This window comes from Eschrichtius robustus, chromosome 7, assembly GCF_028021215.1.
Source record: "Eschrichtius robustus isolate mEscRob2 chromosome 7, mEscRob2.pri, whole genome shotgun sequence".
Taxonomy (NCBI): Eukaryota; Metazoa; Chordata; class Mammalia; order Artiodactyla; family Eschrichtiidae; genus Eschrichtius; species Eschrichtius robustus.
In genome coordinates, this window is record NC_090830.1 from 110,334,532 (window position 1) to 110,348,084 (window position 13,553).

The window sequence follows — 13,553 nt, forward strand, 5'->3', positions numbered from 1 at the left end:
GCCCCCTTTGCGGGGCCGGCGTACCACAGCACAGTCCATTTTCCTTTTCCCAACCACCTGCCTTCCGCACCAGATACCTCGGCCTGGATCTCCAGATTGTCAGGGGGGTGTAGAACTCTGCGAGAAAAACCAGCGGAGCGAGACCAAAAGTTGGGGGGCTGAACAAATCCGGGAACTGGTGGCCCACCGGAGGTGTTACCGGCTTTCCTTTCTGTTTCGTATTGTGTTCAGCACATATTATATATATATATATATATATATATATATATATATATATATATATATAGCTATATCCACACGCCATGTACACACCCGCTGCCATACACTATAGGAGTCAATAAACAAGGTGCAATATTTTCAAACCGTTGGCCGGCTACAGACTTTGTTTAGCCCACAAGAGTGGGGAGGGATCCTTTAACGGGGGGGCGGAGAAGGAAAAGATATGCAGGAAAAACAGTTCCCCCTGGATGGTTGCAGGCCTGGTCTCCCCTGCCTCAGCCCCTAGGCTGCAAGTCCGGTCTCCAAGGCTTTTTCATTAATTTCTCTTTACTGTTGTAGGGAGGACAGGTCGGAGACTCAGGACCTTTTGAGGTCTGGGCTTTGTAATCGCCCCAAGTTTCACCCAGATGCTTGGGCTAGTATCTGGGCCTGCGTTAGATCAAGGCCTAGACTCTGCCCCGCCTCGAGGGTCGCCAGGGTAAAGGGAAACCTCGCCCCCAGGCCCAGCCGTAGGCCGCGCGAAGGCGGCTGCATCTTCGGCCGCCGCCCAGGCTTCCAGCGCGCCCGGGGGCGCTGCGCCCCGCCGCGGCCTAGTTCTCCCCCTCGGTCGCCCTCCCTTCTCCCCCGGCGGCCGAGGCTTTATGCGGCTCCTTGTCACTTGCGGAGAATGCCTGTGCGAGGCCTGTGCTGCCACACGGCCGATTGTGAGCGTGCCAAGGCGGGTGAATGGGGAGGCCTCAGCGCGCCGCGCCATTGTGGGGCCGGGCCTTGCTGAAAGGCGGCTCCGGGCCGGGAAGGTGCGGAAAGAATGGCTTTTTATTGGAGTCCCGAACAAAAGGTGTGGTAGGAAGGCGAAGTCCCCTGCGCGAACAAAAACCCCAGCGCGTCGGGATTGACGTCCCTCCCGAGCTCCCCATTGCTTCCCAGAGCGGGGGCTTTGTGCAGCAGTCTGCTCAACAGAGGGACGGAGAAATGCGCGGGGATTTTGTTCCCCACTTTTTGTGCGCTGAGGGAGGGGGCGGCAAGGGGGGACGGGGGCTGGGCGGGCAGCAGGGAGAGGCGCGCTGATTAGGCCGGGCCGGCCGGGGCGCGGAGACGTTCAGCGGGAGCCGGCGGCCTGAATGCAGGGTCATTATTGCTACAAGTTTAGCAATTTCGCCCTTACAGGAGGGGGCGGGGGCTGCTAGGTTGCTGCGGGGCAGCCGGGCTGGGGAGCTGCAGAGCCCCGGAGGAGGAGGAAGAAAAAAGAGGAGGGGAGAGAGGGAGGCAGGCAGGCAAGCGAATCCACCAAAACCCACTGACCGCCCAGGATGAGGCTTGGACGCGTCCAAAAGGGTCTAGCGGGAGGCTGGAAAGGGGGCGCCTGTGGGGCGGAGACCCGCCCTCCCCTTGCCTCTCTAGAGGCAGAAAGACCCGGGAGCCAGGCGTGAGTTAGGGCACCAGACTGCGGGTCCTTCAGCTCCTCGCCGCCAGTTCCCTCCTCTCGCAAGCCGCACTGGAGTTGGGACACCGCCTCCCACCACCGCTTTCACCACCGTGACGTCCCAAACCCCCTTCCTAGCGAGCCCTCCTTCTGGAGCTATTATCTTTCCTTGAGTTTCTTAGGCTAAGGGCATGGAAGGAATTCTTGCTTCCTAATACGTTTCTGCAGCCTCGGACTCGTTCATTCATTCATTCATTCATCCATCTATTCAAAAGTATTCACTGATATTGATACTACTACTATATGTTCACTTCACTGTTCTGGCCCCTGGGGACGGTGAAAAAACCAGTGTCCGTAGGCTTAGGAAGTTTATTTGAAGGAGTGTATGTGGCGGGGAGATAGCTAACAAACGTAAAAATTAGTAGTTGATAAATTCTAAAAAATAAAGAGAACCAAGTACTGGAGGGAGGGTTCTTTTCCAGTAGGTGGTCAGAGAAAGCCACATTGAGGAGATTAGATTTAAGCCGATGCCTGAATGACAAAAAGGAAGCCAGTCCAAGCAGCGCTTTGCTGTTGCAGGCTCCATGTCTCTGCACATGTCCTCTCCTCTGTCTGGGATGCTCTAATACCCCCAATTTTCTGGTGAACTCCTACTCCTCCTTCAAGGCCAGGGTTTTTTTCCTGAACCACCCAAATGGGGGTAATCACTCCCTAATATGTGCCACCAGAGTCTTAGGTACTTTCCAAAATCACAACGTAGCGTCATGCAAAGATTTATTTGTCTCTCTTTCTCCACGTGAGGGCCTAGTGAGGTCGTAGGGGGCCAGGTTGGCATCTTTTCCCTCAAGGACAGATAACACAGCAGGAGATGATGGGGCCAGGCTCCTTAAGCACCGCGTTCCCCAATGCGGATGGCCCCTGTGGTGGGGAACGTCGCGTTGGGTGTTGGCTGCAAGGGAGATGAACAGCTAGACTCTTGGCCCACCTGGGCGGAGCCAGAACACCTAAAATCGTCTGCGGAAGACGTGCAGCCTATCTCCATCCCAGAGGAAGGTCCGGCCTTGGGTACCCCGTGATGCCGCCGGGGAAACGGCTTCCCCAAGGGATTGTTGCCCCTTCCCCTACAGCTCAAAACCTAGGAAAAGAGGCTGAGAACTTGGTGATAACCTTGACAGGAAGATACAAAGTTTAGGTTTAGGGAAGACGCAGGGATAGGGAAGGGTGGGGCGGGGGTGGGGTGGAAAACTGGGAGGTATACGGTTAATCTGGGACCTGCATCTGGGACCCAATTCGACTTCCCCTACGTTCACTGGGGGATGCTGCCCTGCGCGGAGCGCTCACTTCCAAGACGGGATTTCAGCGCGTGCGCGCTAGGAACACAAGGCTCCGGGAGCAGAAGCCCTAGCTCCGCTGGGGGTTTCCTAAGTAAGCCACCCCTTTTTCTCCCTCCTGATCTGTATCCTGCTGGGCTGTGGCCTCGCAGTGCTCCCCAGCGCCGGATCCCCACCTTCCTTGCCTGGCTTCCTCCTGGCCCGAATTAATCTTCCTTCACTTTGCATCCATCCCCTCCTGTTCTGGAAAAGAGGCGTGTGATTCTCATAGAGGAAACAGAGCTGGTTCTGTGGATTGGTTCCTGCGCAGTTTGCGTGTCTTGAGATACTTAAAGCCAGTCTGGACCCCTCCCTGCTCCCTACCCTTTTCCAGAACCTGCAATCTCTGGGTATAAATAGCTCGCATCTCTTCACTGAAGGATTTCCCTACTGCTCAGTTGCTGGGGTTCCAGTGCCTTGCCTATCAGAGGGTGAAAACCCTTAACTAACAGCTACCTCTTCCGTGAGCTCTCTCTCTAAGGGAAAAGACACTCTCCCAGGCCCAAACCACTGCTTCACTGATTGTCCTGTGAGCCAGGAGGAATTGTAAAATCCAGACAAGTCTTCTAATGACTCGTGAGACATTGAGTGGGTGAAGTAAATCGTCCCTCTGGGTTCTGGTTTCTGAGCTCTAATGCAGAGAAAGGGGATAATCCCTCCCCACCCAGTGACTGGTGTCACATTGGGCTCAAGAAGTGGGTAGGCACAGGGGCTTCCCTGGTGGCGCAGTGGTTGAGAATCTGCCTGCTAATGCAGGGAACACGGGTTCGAGCCCTGGTCTGGGAGGATCCCACGTGCCGCGGAGCGGCTGGGCCCGTGAGCCACAATTGCTGAGCCTGCGTGTCTGGAGCCTGTGCTCCGCGGCGGGAGAGGCCGCGATGGTGAGAGGCCCGCGCACAGCGATGAAGGGTGGCCCCCGCTTGCCGCAACTAGTGAAAGCCCTCGCACAGAAACGAAGACCCAACATAGCCATAAATTAAAAATAAATAAATAAATAAAAATTAAAAAAAAAAAGAAGTGGGTAGGCACTACTTGTGGGGCAGGTGGAATAGGTGCTAGAAGGCCAGCACTTTTTTTTTCTTTCTGCAGAGCCTAATCTTGAGGGGTTAAGAGGATGGACTCTGGAATCAGGCTGCCTCTATTCCAATCTCAGCGCCACCACAAACAGCAGTAAAGACCTTGAGTAAGGAGCACTCTGAACCTCAGTTTTCTTCTCTATAAAATGGGTGTGCTTAATAGCGCCTCTCTTGTAGGTTTTTTTTTTCTTACAGTAGAACACACAAATATTAAATGTACAAGTCAATTAATGCTTATGTGTGTAAATGCTCATGAACCAATTACCTTGGCTTTGAAAATTAAACGAGATGATCCATGTAAAAGTAGCTTAGCGCAGTGTCTGGTACGCATCAGGCATTGCATCCATGTTATAGGGCAGGCCGGTGCTAGGCGCTGTGTATAACTCAGAAGCCCAGGACTGCCCCTGGGGCACTCCCAGGTGCAGGTGCGCGGGGAGAGCGGGGCGGGCCCGAGGATTCGGAACCCCAACACTGTAGGCTCACGACACCACAGAGGCGGGTCGGAGCCATGGCTGGTAAGCCAAGGGCAGGGGGCACCCGGCGGGGCCTGCAAGGCTGGCAAACTTATCAGAGGCTTGGACCTTAGCAGGGTCTGGGGAATTCGACTGAAGGGGGAGGTGAAAAGAGGTTCCAGGAGGAGCCGCGAGTCCCCTCTAACCCATGCTGCAGGGAGGAAAGGGTCGGGAGGGGAAACCTAGCTCCTCTGGACAAGGCTCCTCGGCGTCCAGCGTCCGGCGGTTCCCGGGCGCCGCCGGGGTGGGGCCGGGTGGGCGGGCTCTTGGCTGGAGAGCTTCTCGTGCAGGAGGCGGGTTGGTTCAAGGCCTCCATCGCAGCCTCCTCCTCCTCCTCCGCTTTACGGTTCAGGGCTCAGGGGGGAAGTCCCGGGCGCCTTCTCCCAACTCGAGGGGCCCGAGCCAGGGAAGAACGGCGGATTCTCGGTGACTAGAGTTCAGTGCTCTGCCGCCGCCTGCTCCGCGTGAACGGAGGGCGCCTCGGAACCGCGGGGGGCGGCGCAGGTGCTTCGGCGCCGGGCGCCGCGTCTCACACAGGCCTGGGGCGGTCAGAGCCCGCTGGGCAGGGAGCCACCGGCGAGCCCCGGGAGAGCCTGGCCAGCTCTCGGGGTGAGAGCCCGAACTGGAAGAGCCAACCGTCCTGGCAGTCGCAACCTGGACGCGGAGCCAGGCCAGCGCGCGGCGCGGAGGTAGGACGCTCCGCGGAGGGTTTGGTGAATCCATAAGGCCTCCGTGCCAAGTCCAGGGAGGCCTGGGGCGGGAGAGGGCACTGATCTCAAAAGGACGCTTGCTTTTTTGACAAGACGCTCCCGCAAAAAGCCTAGACTGTAGGTAACGTCAATAGCAGCAAAGTTTTCTAAAGGGGAGTTTAGAAAATTTATTGAAGTATGAAATACATACAGGAAAGACATAAGTGTACCTACAGTTCGCCGAATCTTCATAAACCGAACGCTCCTTGCGAACAACACCCAGATGAAAAACCAAAACAGTATCCGTCCCCCACCCCAAGTCCCCTCATGCTCCCTTTTGTCACCACCGTCACCGCCAAGGGTAACCACTATCCTGGCCAGGATAGATTGGTTTTTGCCTGGTTTGGAACATTATGTAAGTGGAATCACGTAGCGCGTAGGCTGTGTGCCTGGCTTTTTTCATTTGTGAGATTTATCTATATTCTGCCTGTCGTTGTAGATGGTTCATTTGTATTATTTTACAGTAATCTCTTGTGTGAATGTGCCACAATTGATTCATCCATTCTGCTGTTAATGGGCGTTCGGGTAGTTTCTAGATTTGGGCTGTTGTGACTAATGTTGTTACAAACATTCTAGAACAGTATCCAGTAGAACTTTCTGCAGTAATGGAAGTGTTCTACATCTGTGGTGTCCAGTATGGTAGCCACTAGTCACATGTGGCTGCTGAGCACTTGAACCGTGGCTGGTGTGACTGAGGAATTGGACTCTTAGTTGTCTAAAACTGTAATTAATTTAAATGTAAAGAGTCATATGTGTTGGACAGCACAGTCCTAGCATGTCTTTTGGAGACTGTAATGCACATTTGTATTCTGTACATACCTAGGAGTGCAATTGCCATGTCTTAGGGGATGAAAGTCAGCTTTAGTAGATTCTGCCAAGCAGTTTTCTAAAGTTGGTTGTACCAATTTACACTTCTGTCAGGAGCAGCACCACATGCTCCCCGATACTTAGTATTTTAATCCATTTCCGCCATTCTGGTGAATATGTAGTGAAAAGAGGCTTTTGTTCCCTTTTAAGACTATGAAAATTGACATTTCACCATAGTAAAGATGATGATGATAATGATGATGGTTGGAGGATTTCTTGGGGACTGAGAGACGTTATAGGGGTTGAAAGCTTACGCTTTATGCCACCCCACTTCTGCAGTTGGGCCTCCCACCCAATCAACCTTCTGCCCTAGGAACTGGACCAGGATTAGCAGGACACTAGGGAAGAGGCTGTAGGTTTGGAAGCGATCCATCTCCCACATCTGTTGTTACTTTTTGCCTTCTTAAAATCAGCGCCCCTCTTCCTTTACTGTTATAACTGGAATATCCCACCAGAGGTCATGGTGAGACTGCCTGGCAGGCTGCAGCCATGGCAGAGAAGCCAGGTTTTGTGCTGGCTGCAGTTTGAGTTTGCAGCTTGGCTCGGCCTTGTATAAAAAGGCAATTAACAACCCTGAGTGTGCTACTTCACTGGCTCGCTGAGAAGCAAAGTCAGCCCTGGGAAAGCAGTAGGGCGACTCCTTAGTGTGTCAGGCTGTGTGTGTGTGTGTGTGTGTGTGTGTGTGCGTGCGTGTGTGCGTGTTGCTTTGTAGACATGCTCTCTAATCCACAGAATAATCTTGTGAGTTTACACATGTGAAAACTGAGGCTCAGAGATGTTACGTCATTCCCCTCAAGGCCACACAGTTAGTAAACAGTGGCAGCAACCCCAGGAGGACTTTCCACCCAATGCCACTGAGAACATTTCTGACGTTTTCTACCTCCCTTCCCTGGGTAAACAGAGCCCTGGCTGGTGCAGATCTTGAAATTCTGGATCAAATTAGATGTCCTCTGCTAAGTGTCCCTTTGGACGGACTCAAACCAATCATTGATGACTTGAAGTGTTTTTTTATGTTGTAATACTAGTGAAACTCACTTTGTGTGACATACGAGTTCTTGGAAAGTTGTGTGCAGAAGAGCTTTTTGCTTGTGGCGAGGGAGAAAAACTGAGTACATTTTAAGTTCATCTCTGGAATTTGTTGCTTAAAGATATCCCAAAGTGAAGTATTTTGTAAAGTGAAGGATTCTTTTGAAATATGAATAATAACCTAGCATTGTTGGGTTTTCAAATAATAAACAAGGGTAAAGAGCAGCTCAAAATTGTATACAGGATTCATCAATATTTCACACGTATTTCTTCTTTCATTGAGAAGGGTTCTAATGAAAGTTTCACCTGGACCATCTTGACAGTGAGCTCTCTGAGAGGTCCACAGATTACTTCTCTATCCAGATGTTAAGTTACTAGAAACCCAGTGCCCCCAGTGGCTACTGGTTGATTCAGGCTTAACTTGGGTGTGTTTTACAGTCCCTGATCACTTGGTGAGCCTCTCACGGATGGGGCTGAAGACTCAAATGGGTCATTAGATTAAAAGACCTTTAAGTCTTGAGATTCTGTAAACTAAATGTTACATGCCTATAGATTCATAGATTTCAGCTGTGCTGGTGGGAAGGGCCTTAGAAATCACCAAAGTCCAGCTCTTTTCTGATGCTGAATCCTGCCTGGAGCATCCTGGGCAAGAAACTGTCCCACAGCTCCTGGACACCACCCATGGGAGAACCACTCACCTCTCCACTCCCGAAGTGTGGGAAGTTCTGCCTTGTGTTCATGTGGAATCTGCCTCCTGCACCTTCCATCCACTGCTCCTCTTGTTCCCACAGATGTCTACAGCTTCTGTATGTCAATTCTTCAAATATTTGAAGCCAGCCATCGAAACCCATGTAGACCTTCTCTCCTCAGGTGAAATAGCCTCAGTTTCTTTGACTGTCCTGAACCTCCTGGTCATTCTGCGGTGGGTGTTCTCTAGCTCACCCATTTCTTCTGTGCCTGGGCTGTTCTGGTGTATTCCCCATAGGAGGCCCCCCTTCCTAAGCCTTTAAACATTTCCATCTTCCCATCCTCTTCTGAGAAGGCTGAGGCCCACTGGCAGGCTCTCCCTCATGGGTCCCGCTGTGCTCAATTTATGTTTTTATTCCTTAGTCTTCAGAGGAATAAGTATCCATTCTGTCTACAAGTAACACTTCCCCTTAAAGTCTAGATATACTTTCTTTCCTACTTCTAGAAACAACGCTTCTTATTTTGAGTTCTGAGGTCCCCCCACTCTACAATTTAATATTCTCTACCTTCCTTCCTTTCACCCTCAAACATGTAGCAATCTCTCCATATTGTCTTCTCTTAACGCTGGTGTCCCTTCCTCAAATATCTTTCCTTTCCCCTTTGGGGTCAGATTTCAGAACTTTTGTCTTGACAGCTACTTCCCTTTCCCTCAGCCTGAATGCCACTTACCTCCCAAGTGCTGGATATTGATGACCAGTTGGAAGTTACCTTTGTGGTCAGTTGGTTCAGCTCTTTCCCTGATGCCCGATTCCCTCCTGAGGTGTTAAAGTCCTGCCCCTCCCCCTAATTATCTGAGACTCATTCTTTGAGATCAAACTGGCTTCTCCTCCAGCTTGTGCTTTATTACCTCTCTTCAGTGTTTGGCATAATGACTTTTTTCTGGAAAGTCTGGAAAGCTTTTGACACTCTCTACTATCCTGATCATTTTCTTTCTCAAAGAGTAGTTACTCCTCTTCCTTCTCCAGCCCCGCTTATTGGAACCCTCCAAGTCTCAGTGACTTTTCTACACTCTTGCTGTCCTAAAGCTTGTCATTGCATACACACAGCATCAACTATCACTTTTATATTAAGGGTCCCTGAATCTACAGCTTTTGCTTGGTCTCTCTCTAAAGTGATATTTTCAAATGCCCAGGGGATAATTCTTCATGTACCTATACCATTGTCACCTCAAGTTCATCACCACTCCCCCAACCTACTCACACCTCAACTTCTGCCCAGGGCATCACCTCTCCTTGTTCTCTTACCTCTGGTTGGAACCAATCAGTCAACACATGGTTTCCCTGAGAGTCTCTCTTCTCTTAGAGTAGAAGAAATGGGAGAACAAACAATGTCTGAACACCTAAACATTTCAGGCACTGGGTTCTGCATATCCTGACCTGTTTAATACTTGAACCATCCTGAAAAGTAAGTGCCATTATCTACATTTTTAAAAAATTTATTTATTTTATTTATTTTTATTTTTGGCTGTGTTGGGTCTTTGTTGCTGAGCGTGGGCTTTCTCTGATTGCAGTGAGCAGAGGCTATTCTTTATTGTGGTGTGTGGGCTTCTCATTGCAGTGGCTTCTCTTGTTGCAGAGCACGGGCTCTAGGCACACGGGCTTCAGTAGTTATGGCACGTGGGCTCAGTATCTGTGGCTCGCGGGCTCTAGAGCACAGGCTCAGTAGTTGTGGTGCAGGGGCTTAGTTGCTCCGCGACATGTGATCTTCCCGGACCAGAGCTCAAACCTGTGTCCCCTGCATTGGCAGGCAGATTCTTAATCACTGCGCCACTGGGGAAGCCCCTATCTACATTTTTAAGGGTTAAGAAATGAGATTTTGGGACTTCCCTGGCAGTCCAGTGATTAAGACTCTGCTCTTCCATTGCAGGGGGCACAGGTTTGATCTCTGGTTGGGGAACTAAGATCCCGCATGCCGCACGGCACGGCCAAAAAAAAAAAAAAAAAAGATAAAAGAAAAAGAAAAAAAGATTTTGAGGATATAGACACCTTGCTCAAAGACCCTCAGCTCTTAAGTGAAAGAATCCGGAGCTCAGATCAAGGTCTGGCTGATTCTAAAACCTAAGGACTTTACTATGATGGCCTTCTTCTTTTTTTTTTTTTTTTTTAGTTTAATTTTATTTATTTATTTTTGTCTGCATTGGGTCTTTGTTGCTGCACGCGGGCTTTCTCTAGTTGTGGTGAGCGGGGGCTACTCTTCTTTGTGGTGCACGGGCTTCTCTTTGCGGTGGCTTCTCTTGTTGTGGAACACTGGCTCTAGGCATGTGGGCTTTAGTAGATGTGGTATGCGGGCTCAGTAGTTGTGGCTCGCGGGCTCAATTGCTCCGTGGTATGTGGGATCTTCCTGGACCAGGGATCAAACCCGTGCATTGGCAGGCGGATTTTTAACCACTGCGCCACCGGAGAAGTCCCTATAATGGCCTTCTAACTTGTCACCTGGCTTGCGCGTATCACTGATAAAGCCCATCCTCATATCAGCACCAGATTCATTTTCCCCAGATGCCTCTTAATCAAAGGTACCTACATTTTCTTAACCGCACTCTGGCTCCTTACTGTATGTAGGATCAAATGTACTCTCAGGACCACTAGTGAACCCTCATTACCATGCCTAATCAACCAAATTTCTCATTATTTTTTAGTGATCTGTACAATCTCCTTACTGTTCCTCTCCCCCAACCCCTCTGTCTACCATGCTCTTTCCTGGAGGAATATTTCAGCTCTTCCCAGTCAAACCCCTCCTAACTTGTAAGTCTGATGCCTTCCAGTTTTGAAGTCTTTTCCAGTTACCGCAGCTCACAGCTGTCACATATCACATTCTCTTAATGTCGATGAAATGGCCTCACCTGCAAAATTTAGCTCTTGATCCAAGCAGTGGTTTTATTTACTGTCTCGTTATTTCCATCTTCAATTTAAAAATAAGCTCCTTGAGGTAAGGATCATGTCTTATGCTTCTTTTGTATTATCTACAGAGTTAGATATAAAAGAAATAATTTAGGAGAAAATGCTTAGAAAAGTATAAAGCACAGTATAAGCAAAGTATATTATTCTTAAAATTACTAGTGTTATAAACATTGGCAAAATGTATTGGGACCAGGTTCAACAAACAGCAGAAACATGAGGAATTCAATAAATAAGTCAGACCCAGAGTTCCTCCCCCTCTCCTCCCATTTAATCCTTAACAATGCCTTCCTGCTCTCTCAGACTGAACATATGAAAGGAGAGGCACCTACAATGCCCACTAGATGATGGACTTTTTCAGGGCAAGGAATACTTGTCTCATCTGTCCAGTTTTTTTTCCAGCACCTGAGTACAGTATTCAGAATATGCTGGGTGTTTGATATGTGTTTGATGAAAGAATGAACAACTGGAGGTATGACTTGGACCAGATGTTGGTGTTGTCCTACATTTCTGCTTCTTTGGGATTCTTTTCCTGCTTCCCCACGTGGAATGAGAGAATGTCAGAGCTGGAAGGGATCAGCCCAACCTCCCATTTTAAAGATGAAAAAACAATCCCAGAGAGAAGACCATCTGTCCCCAGGTCACCCCTCCTCTTTGTGGCCTTCTGACATCCTGTCCAATCCAGTGTTTCCCCCACTATAATTCACAGTCTTCCTCTTTTCAGTGTTCTGTTGCTGCACCTATATCCAGTCCTTCTTCCTCTCTTGCAAGTGCCCTTTCCCACATCCCTTCACCCAACTCTGTACTCTGCATGCCCCCAACTTGTGTTTAATATTGTACATAGTGCTCCTATGAATGTGTACAAAAAATTCCTCTGAGGTTGTGAGCATACACACTTTTAAAACGTGTGACTGTTTGGGAGGAACACAACTTCACCAGGAAGTTACAATTCAGAATCTCTTCAGGGCCTCTCTCCAGAAGAATTTCAGAATTTCTCTGAGTCCAGAAACATAGTAGGATTTTAATAGTAATAAACCACAGTCCAATTGCTTAAAGTGCCAATGATGTACTAGATATTCTAGAAGGCGCATGGCAACTTTGCAACTCCAAGGCTAGTAGCTCCATTTTACAGATGAGTAAACTGAGGTGCAGAGAGGTAAAACAACTTGCTCAAGGTCAGGCAGTATCAGAGCAGGAGACTGATCTGATCTATTTGCCTTCTCTAGAAAAGTCTTTGAGACACACTGACCAATTATCAGCTGCTTCACTTGGATGTCCACTTCCTCCTCAATGGCTGCTCTTGCTGAGGTCTCTCATGTGGGAACTTTTGCCACACTTTGGCTCTATCACTGTTCTCATCGGTTTAGCATCTCTGGAGAGCTCAGAGGCAGTGCCCTGCCTGCACCCCCTAGTGGTCACAGGGGGATGTACAAGTCCTTCTGGCACTGTCTCAGTACCTCTGTCAGCACCCTCTGGTGTTGGCCAGGGACGCAAAGTCATATAGACTCAGGCTTTCAGAGGTGCACTTATCTCCCAGGGTGGAGGGTAGGCTGTTCCTTGAGGAAGGACCCGGATTCTCCAAGTCCCCCACTCCTGATAGTCCTTTAAGGGAGACACCCCCCCATGCCTGACAGTGACCAAAATCAGTTAAGAGAGGGACTTGACAACAGCTTCAAGTTCCTCTTTAGCGAGTTAGCAAGAGCATCTGACTCAGAGTTCACATAACTTGTTCTTGGCTTCGTCCTTTGTTCATTGACATACCTATGCTTAGCATTGTGCCAAGTTCCCAAATTTGCTTATCTTACATGCCCTTGATAGGTCTCAGTCTCTCTAACCAAGAGTGTCCTCATCTGAAAACAGGGAACACCTGCCTCACCTACCTATGGGGATGTGATGAGATCAAGCTAGAGAGCAAATGTAACATGGTTGTGAGGTTTGAGAGAGTCCATCTTCCTCTTCCACTGCCATCTTGGGGGCACTGGAGCCTATGTGCAGATCAAGCCTCCAGGGCTGCCCGCAGTCTTGCAGCCTCCTTCAAATAAATAAGCAGTCTTGCTCTGATTGAACTCGGGGTCACATAGGCCCACTGGTGCCTTTGGGTAAACTAGGAAGGCACTGCTTTCTCCAAGTGGATGTGGCTTTGCCAGCTGCTTGGCTTGGCAAGTGGATGGATATGGGTGTCTCTTGGACAAGGCACGTGTTGAGTGAACGACCCACACCGCCAAACACGGAGGCTTTGGTGCCATATGCATCTGTTTATCCCTCTCCTTACTCCCTGAATAACACGACACTGAATGAATATGTGGGCCACATTTACAGGACACCAAAACAATCACTGTTTGGGGAAAATTCAGCAATAAGTAGGTGACTCGGCCTGTAGCTGGGGGAGGAAAAGCCCAGCTTTCTGTCTGGGTTTGCTTGATTTCCTAGGCCCTGGGATAAACATAGCTCTTGTCACTGGCCCTACAGCCTAAAGAATTCCTCCCTTAAATGACCCAAGTTCCTACAGTGGATTTAATCCTTAAGTCACTAAAAGTGCAGATGAAGACTTGGGTTGTGGACAGTGATGAATTACAGACTTACACTTCAGGGCAAGTGAGGACAAATAACCCTGCGATGAAAAACAACACCCCTGGGGAGGAGCAGGGCCCATGAAGGGCGTTTAGATTC